The sequence below is a fragment of the Grammomys surdaster genome, unplaced genomic scaffold, assembly GCF_004785775.1.
Source record: "Grammomys surdaster isolate TR1022 unplaced genomic scaffold, NIH_TR_1.0 125941, whole genome shotgun sequence".
Classification (NCBI taxonomy): Eukaryota; Metazoa; Chordata; class Mammalia; order Rodentia; family Muridae; genus Grammomys; species Grammomys surdaster.
In genome coordinates, this window is record NW_021620763.1 from 188,623 (window position 1) to 196,606 (window position 7,984).

Genomic DNA, 7,984 nt, shown 5'->3' on the forward strand with positions numbered 1-7,984 from the left:
GTTCCCTCTTCACTGGTAAATGGCTCTTCCATCTGCCCCAGCACTCAAGACAGAAATGAGAAACTATCCAGAACCCAACTTCTTCTCTTCCTTACACTGAGTTCTTTACCAAGCTGAGCAAATTTTGTCTCCAAATCTCAACTCAAGTCTCTCACCTCTCCCATCTCTTATGCCACAGGAAGCCAAGGCATGCCTCCCTGGCCCCTTGCTTTCCTTTGTTCCTACCTAGATGTCACAATACCCTTTGAAATAGGAAGAGGATTACCTCTGCACCTGCTTAGCCCTCTGATGGCTTCCCTCAATAGCTTCCCTCGTGCTGTGGTTTGAATGTGAAGTGACCCCGTAGTGACCATAAAGAGTGGTGGCACTCTTTAGGGAGTATGTGGAACATTTAGGAGGAGGGTGCTGGAGGAAGCACATTGTTAAGGGGCAAGTGTCGCAGGTTATATCCATCCCAGGCTCTCTGCTTCCCGGTTGGTACCATATAACAAGCAGCCGCTATATGCTCTCCCCACCATGGAGCAGCCTGCTACCATGCTTCTCCTGCCATGATGGAGTATCTCCTCAAACTATAAGCCCTAATAAATTCCTCCTCTCTGTTTCCATCAGCTATTTTGTCACAGCACTAAGAAAAATAACTGCACACTTTGCATTAGGAGAAATGCTCCAAACTCTGATCAAGACCTGAAGATCCTGCATGAATGCTAACTAACTCTTCAGACCCAGACTATTTTCTAGCTCTTCCCATGCCTGGGGACTTCCTGCCTCAGGACTTTGCACACTCTCTTCCTGCCAGTGTATGCTCTAATGGACAGGGACTTACTGGGATAAGAGAGAGGCAAAACGGTGAAAACAAAAGTCAACAAGATACCAACTCTAAGTTTCATGCAAGCCCAGAGAGTGGCTGTCCCTTAGATGTCCCCCCTCCAGCTGTTTCATTGGTCTTACCCTGGTCCTGACCCTATGTTTTATTCACCACTGTACTGAGCCAGCATGGTGCCTGGTACATTCCACGTGATGCACCAGTGAGGAAGGCCACATTGCAGGGCTCAAGAAAGTGACAGAACAGTTGATAGTAGGTTGGGAATGCAGCTCAGTGGTAGAGCACTTGCCTAGCATATGCAAGCCTCTGAACTCAATCTCCAAGCACTGTGAAGTAAAAATAAAGTCAGCGACTGGAAGAGCTATTTGTTTCTCCTTGGCCCTGGTCTCAGGGAGTGTGGGATAAGAGAAAGCCTCAGGTGTTTCTCACCAGTGGCATGGTTTCTGCATGAAGGTCACTTTAAGAGCTAAGAACTTAGGGCTGGGAAAATGGGTCAGTAGGTAAAGGCACTTGCTGTATAAACCTGATGACCTGAGTTTGAACCCTGGAACCCAAATAAAGGTGGAAGGCAAGAGAAATAATTCCACAAAGTTGTCCTCTGGCCTCCACATATGCGCTATGACATGCACATGCCCTTGGACATCATTCACAAACATATCACACGCGCGCCCGCGCACACACACCCCCCCCCCAATGGAAATAGTTTTATTTATTGCTTTGCTGTTGTTGTTAAGGGGTGAGGGATTGATTCCCAAGTGGAGCCACTGAACTGGAATCTCTGAAGGAAGGGTCTAGGCACACAAATTTTTGATGAACACATTCTCAGTTTGTAGGAAAGGGAGAGACAAGCTTCTGCAGCTGCTGGTTCAGACCCTGTTGGGATCACTGCTGCACAGAACATGGTCCAACGCAACGGAAGGCATCAGACACCAAGGCAGAGCAGAAATGACGAGCCTAAATGAGCCTCTCTGTTGGGCTTAGCAAGAGCACTGATGACTGCAGCCTCAGCTGGGGCTGGCCCACATGGAGCAGCTTTCTCTGTATTGCCCTGGGCCTCTACCTGTGCACCATGAGACATGCTGGGGAGTTCATTTTTAGCAAGAGAATGGGAAGCTTAATCATTATGATTTAATTAGTATGATAATTCCCAGGTGTGCTTTTTTGATGGACAATGTGGGGGAGCATTTGGAGCTTATCAGAATCTCCTCTCACCAGTGGGCAGAGCCCAGGAGTTTGTGTTCCAGCAAGTGCTAGGGAAGTCAGGAAACCAACAACTATTGTAACTAGTTAGAGCGTGGTTCTGAACCTTCCTCACGCTGTGACCCTGTAAGATGACTCCTCTTGCTGTGGTGACCCCAACCATAAAAGTATTTTCCTTGTTACTTCATAACTGTAATTTCTTTCTGATGGTCTTAGGTGACACTCTGTGATTATTAGACACCCCCATAGATTGTGACTCACCAGTTGAGAACCGAGGATCTAGAGGCACCAACTGAGTAAGGACAGTCTAGCTAGTATCTTGAAATTTCTTCTACTTCTTTTAAACCATTTTTTTAAAAAAATGATAAAAGTCAAAAGAGAGAGAATTTACATTTGTGGAGCATCAGCTAGAGACCATGCCAAGAAATCAATATGTATTCAGTGCATTTCACTCAGAGGAGCCCATTCTCATGGGCACCTTGTCCTGGGACCCAGGAGTTAAATAACTTGCCTGAGTGGTTCATTTGGATTTGGTCTCAGATGTCAACTCCAAAGGTCTGTTCTTCATCATCCTCGTCAGCCTTTGCTAGGATTGCCCAGGTTTCAGCTCTCTTCACCCACCTTCTGCCCTGGTCATTGACACTCATGGATGCTAAGGACACAGGGAGGTGACATTTTTGGGTGTTCCAGAAGCAAGAAGCACTAGGCTTTTTTAGAACATTTGTCCTCCTCTGCCTGCCTTTGCCTGTCTCTCCTTTACAAGAGACTAATGCAGTGCCATCCCGTGTTACAGACTGCAAGAGAACCGTTTCCTGTTCACTTGAGCAGCCAGTGTGGCTCTCTGGCTTCAGCCTGTCATTCCTCATGACAAGCACATGGGGCATCATCATTTTCTCAGATGCTAAATTGTTCCTTGGTCATCGCCTCATTTTCAAGGAAGACAGGAAGAAGCAGCAGGCAGAACCCCTGAGTCTGAGCTCATGTCACCCTGTAGCAGCTGTGTGGAAGGATCTGGAACACTCTGCACCCCACCTGAGCTGTTGGGGTGCAGCTAACAGCACTGTGGCGAGAAACCCATCAGTGAAGAAGCTATGAGCTAGCTAGTCAAGTGTTGACTCCCCATCTCCCAGGGAGCTGGACCTTGCTTTCTTAGGTCTTGAGAAGGGACAAGGACATAGTGTGCCATCCCTACTTGGCTTCTTGGGAGGCTTGAAGATGTCAAACTCTAAGAGTTCATTCCCTGAAAGTTAGTTCTCTGTAGTCTGAACAAGACAATATGTCACGTCACTAGGCAGCAAGGAACAAGTAATCGATCAGCTCCTCCAGTCTCAGCTCAAGACTCATCCCCACTTTCCCAGACACCCTGAAGTACAGGAAGCCATCCTTTGGTGTCCTAGTCAGGGTTTCCAGGGATGCTTATGCCCTTTTCACCTAGGTACCATCTACTGTTTCATTGTAACTATGCCATTATGCTTTTAAAGGCCGGTATCTATTTCTTTTCCTTTTGTTTTTCTAAGACAGGGTCTCACATAGCTCAAGATGCCTTGAATTCACTAGGTAGCAGAGGATGACCTTAAATTCCTGACCCTCCTGCAGGTGCTGGGATTATAGGCATACATCACCACTCTCGGGTCCTGTATTCATGTTTGCTCCATCTAGTTTTCTCTAAAAGAAACTGTTTCCTTGGTTTTAAAATCTTCCAGCATTTGAATGACTTTCACCTACACCCACAGTTAACTATAAACAACTACTCTCGACTTGGGGTTTGTTGAGGAGCCTTGTATTTATTCAGAGGGGAGGGCTGTAGACTAAACTACAAGGGAGGTAGTATAAATGCCTGATAAGATGCTCGTGGGTTTTGCATGAGCATCTTCATGCTTCTATTTCCCAGTGGTGTAACTTCAAAGTCACTCCTCTGCAGCTCTCTGACCGAGGGCCATGCTTGTCATGCTTGGGCTAGCTCTCTATTAGGCAGGTGTTCCAGGCCCTGATTCTGAAGCATATGAGAGAGCCACAGAGAGGGCCTGACCAGCTGCTCATGGGCAAACCACCTCTCCTATGCAGCAAGTGTGTGGTTTGTAAACTTCCTGCTTCCCTACCATGTTAGTTCAGGTGGTGGCTCTGTACTCCTGGGTAGCTGTCCCATCTGCCTGCCCTGTGGGCTGAGGGGTCAAGTGTGTCCTGTGCATGTGTCAACATGTGGGAGAGAAAGGAACAGTCGTTTTGCTGAGAGGCAGGTAGGAGGAGTTTCCTAGGTCAAAGACGGGAAGAGGCAAGTGACTGGTGCAGCAGAGGAGGATAAAGACAGGAGGAAAGGGCTTAGAATCCTGAAGCTACCAGGATAGAGCTCTTCACTGAGAATTTGCTCTGCAGCAGGCTCTGGGCCTCCCTTCCCACTCCTGTGAGCCTGCCCAAGAGGACATGATGAAACACCAAATTAGCTCCATTATTGTAACGCCTCCAAAAATTATAGGCCGCGTGTTCTGCCAGAGCCAGTAAATGGCACCCACTGGTGAGCAGGTGACACAAATGGACATTTCCTTCTTTCCAGGCACTGAATGCAGTGGCAGAGTAGTGAAGGAATGAGGCTCAGGCTAGGAGGAAACTGGGGGAGGGGAAGGGAGTAGCCATGGAGAATTTTCAAGGCTCAGCTTTCCTAGTCCCAAAGTTATAGGTGGAGATGCCTCAGAGCTATGGCAGGGCAAGGCTGCCTGAGTTCCTTGGAAGATTTCAGACCTTCCCTTCTGTCTCTCAGAAGAGGTTCCTCTGCCCTGAGGAGGCATGGAATACCTAGCTACTGGCTCAGGAATAGCTCTACCTGGCATCAAGGCAAGGCATTCTGCAGGCCACGCCCTGGCCCTCAGGCTAACTATTCCTGGGGTTCTTATTGTTGGGGGGCAGCCTGGATTTTCCTACAGTACCTCTCCTAAGTCAAGCCCAGCATTTCCTGGCCTCCTACACAGTCACCAGGATTTCCTCTCTCACCTCTCTTTATCTCCTCCACTCCCATCTGCCTCTCCTCTCACACCGACCCAGCATGTCTTCTGTCAGGGTCAGCTGAGGCAACTCTTCCTCTAGGAGGCAAGGGCTCAAAACGGGTGGAACCAACTGGTCCCTTCCTTCAAAACCCAGCAATGGGGAAATTACACGTTCCAGGAACTGGAGTGGCTCCATAAATCTATGACCATGCCCCAGACTCTGCTCTATTCCAGCTCACATTTGTCCCTGGGAAGAGGGTGACAACTGGATCTGTCTCACTGACCATTTCTAAAGACTATGTGGCAGGAGAGCCTGGCTTCTCCAGTTCATAGGTTCAGAGTAAAGACTTGTCTGTGGTAGTTGGTGTTGGAGATGACAAAGATTCCTTCTCAGTTTGTAGATTAGAAGGAAGCTTTGAGGGACCCACAGCCCAGCTGACCTGATGCTGGATGGAGTTCTTATGTTGGAATCTCTTGGTTTATTTTCTGGTCTCATCGCACATTTGTCAATGTGAGCTCAGAGTTCAGGGCTTCTGAGGACATTCAAAGAAGTAAGCCTGATGGGTGGCAGGAGGAAGTTGAGTGGCTTAGAGTACAGGGACTGCCTGCCTCAGACACAGAGGGAGATGGCCCATAAGTTAGGGAAGGTATTGCTCATAGCCAGTGTTTACCTGACGCTTGCTCTGTGCATGCTGTAAGGAGCCTGGTGTGGATTCTTTCCTGCAATGCCCAACATGACTTTACAGAGACTCATCTTACTCACATCTTTCAGAAGAGCAGACAGATGCTGACTTAACTAGCCTGCTTAACTCATTTTAGAGAGAAGCGGCTCTAGTACAGACAGCCCAACCCAAGTCCCTTTTCTTTAATCCTTATGCCAAACCAGCCTGGTTCTCTGTAAGGTTTACACTGAGGATTACTGTTCATTCCACATGTTATCCAAAGCCCATTGCTTCTGGAGTCTCAACCAACTCCATAGACTCATAAAAATAATCTCTTTATGATAATCTCACTTGGTGGGTGTACATGGTATCTAGGGACACTTTTTTTTTTTTTTTTTTGGTTTCTCAAGACAGGGTTTCTCTGTGCAGTTCTGGCTGTCCTGGAACTCACGTTGTAATCCAGCCTGACCTCAGACTCAGAGATCCACCTGCCTCTGCCTCCCAAGTGCTGGGATTAAAGGCATGCACCACCACCACCCAGCTGTCTAACTTTAATCCCAGTGCTGAGGAGGCTGAGGATGTAGAATCAACATGAAGGCCGGCTTGGTCTGCACCAAGTTTCAAAACTTAACTCATTTGAGTTGACAAGATGACTCAGTGGGTAAAGCCCTTGCCACATAAGCCTGACAATCTAAGTTTGATTTCCAGAAACATGTAAAGCTGGGAGAATAGAACTAACCCTACAATGTTGTCCCTCTGTTCTCTATACCTGTGTACAACACATGTAAGTCCACACATACTATACACACATATGTAATAATAGTAATTAAGTTATGATGACAATATTACAAAATTTAAGCTTTCTTCAAACCCAGCTCATACATTTATTGTGACAAATAAGTGATTTTTGTTTGTTTGTTTTTGAGCTGGGTCTCTTTGTGCAGCCCTGGCTAGTACGGAACTACTGTGGAGATTGGGCTAGCCTTGGCCTAGCCCTACCCTTGCCTTGAGTCTTTTGCTTTAACATCACTTGGATTATAGATGTGTGCTGCCACATGCCTAACAAATGAAATTCTTTTGTTTTTGTTTGGTTTATTGAGAGAGTTTCAATCTAGCTGCCCGGAAACTTTGCTAATTTGGGGTTATAATTACTCCTACTTTACAGATAAAGAAACCGAGTCTTAATGAGATAAATAAAGTTTCAAAATTCAAAAACCTGAGCTCTGAACTGCCCAATGCTGATGTGTTGTTTTCTCCACTGCCTCCCATTCTAGGTCCATTTTTTTTTTTTAAGCATCTGGTTTATTTTACTTAATGGATGCTGAATTCTGTGCCTATGTTTCCCTCTCTGCATTGGCTGCCAGATGCTTCAAGTCAAATGTAAGGCCTCCAGCTCAGCAGCGTGTGGAGGCAGGGTGTGCTTGTAGTCTGGAGGCCCCAGCAGGATTCCATCTGACATTCTTCCACTTGTCCCTTTGCTACTGTTGCATGAGGTTTTAAGCACATCTTTAATCTTGCTATTGTCTTGGGCGCTAGCTACAAAGTGACAACAAAATAAATGAAAGTTCTTATTTCCCTGCATGCTCAGACAACCCAGTCTCTCTCAGCTTAATTGTTTCTATCTGCAGAACTGGGATAATGCCTTGTATAAAAATTTGTTAAAGATTAAGTGAAACAATACAGGTAGAAAGATATTGTAAATTCAGCAGTGTTCAAGAAACGTAAGGTTGTCTTATTAGCTTGTTGTTACTGATAGCAAGATGTGATCTCTGTTCCTGGATTATCTACATCACAAATAGTTGATGCAGCTTGGGAAAGAGAGACAGTGCTGGTTGCTTGGGACCCAGAGCTGTGTCCCTGAGAAGATATTCAAGAGTTGCATGGTGCAAAAAGCTCAAAGATTCAAGCTACCCACTCTCCAGGCATGGCTTAGCTGAAGTTCTGCCCACTAAGAAGCTATCTAGCTGGAGATGGTTCCTTGTGAGGTTGTAGGAGACCCTACGGATACAATTTGGGAGGGCTTCAACCCTATTGTCTGGTAAGAGGAGACCAGTGGCCTAACATCTCAGAATTCTGATTACAAGGGAACAGTAGCCATGGCCTATGGTGGCCACCAGCCCAGTCTCAGTATTCCACTTCTGAACTTGCCTACCTGCCCACCTCCCTTCTTCTGCTCTGAACTTGCCTACCTGCCCACCTCCCTTCTTCTGCTCTTCATAATACAGCATTGCCTTCCCTCAGGCATTCTTTTTTTTCTTTTTTCTTTTTTTCTTTCTTTCTTTTTTTTTCTTTTCTTTTTTTTTTTTTTTTTTTTTTTTTTT

General features: G+C 46.4%; 1 protein-coding gene across 2 annotated transcripts in view; it reads right to left on the reverse strand.

The window, feature by feature from the left end:
- The window catches only part of Syt6 (synaptotagmin 6), a 58,439-nt gene that overhangs the window by 22,663 nt on the left and 27,792 nt on the right, over positions 1–7,984 (reverse strand). The window lies entirely within an intron of this gene.